The following is a 683-nucleotide window of genomic DNA, read 5'->3' as shown; positions in this document are numbered from 1 at the left end:
AACATGTGATCCCTATGATGGGAATTTTGATAGAAGCTTTTATTACATTTTCCTTTAAAAATCTTCTCCTTTAGATGTACTTTTTAATGTTGTCTCAAATGAGTTCCGGAGAATCCTTTACGCATTACCCAAATTTTAAAAGGGTCTTTCCTTTGTATGTGTCTTCTTTGGTTTTACCTATAAGATTTCCTAGCAAGGGTTAGACCACCTCCACTTAAAAGGTTTCCCTCCTTTGTATAAACCCCCTCATGGTCCCAAATATCTAGGTTTTAAAAGGGAATTTTTTTACTAACACTTCACAATAAAAGCTTTCCAGATTTCGGTACTTTTCCAGACATCCCTTCTTTTTGCCACCTGGGTGCCTGGAAATTTTCTGATGAGCCTTGTACTCACATTCCATTCTCCGTGTTCAACAGCTTATAACTTATTGTAAAAGTCTTTTTGCAAGCCTCACACTTAATGGTTTTCTCCTTTGTATTATATCTTCATGTGTTTTGAAAATAAGTTTTTGATGCTATGTTTTTACAACATATCTCCTGTGTGATTCTTTGTATCCACTCATTATGCTCCATATTTTAACTCTTTGGGAAAAGTCTTTTCGTATGCTGACTCGTCTTCCCTTTTGGCTGTCAATGTGTGTATGGTATCACAAAACTCAGCACAATGGTGCGTCCCCAAGCACA

This window comes from Penaeus monodon, chromosome 24 (genome assembly GCF_015228065.2).
Source record: "Penaeus monodon isolate SGIC_2016 chromosome 24, NSTDA_Pmon_1, whole genome shotgun sequence".
Classification (NCBI taxonomy): Eukaryota; Metazoa; Arthropoda; class Malacostraca; order Decapoda; family Penaeidae; genus Penaeus; species Penaeus monodon.
The sequence above is the reverse complement of the archived record's forward strand: the minus strand, read 5'-3'. Positions refer to the sequence as shown.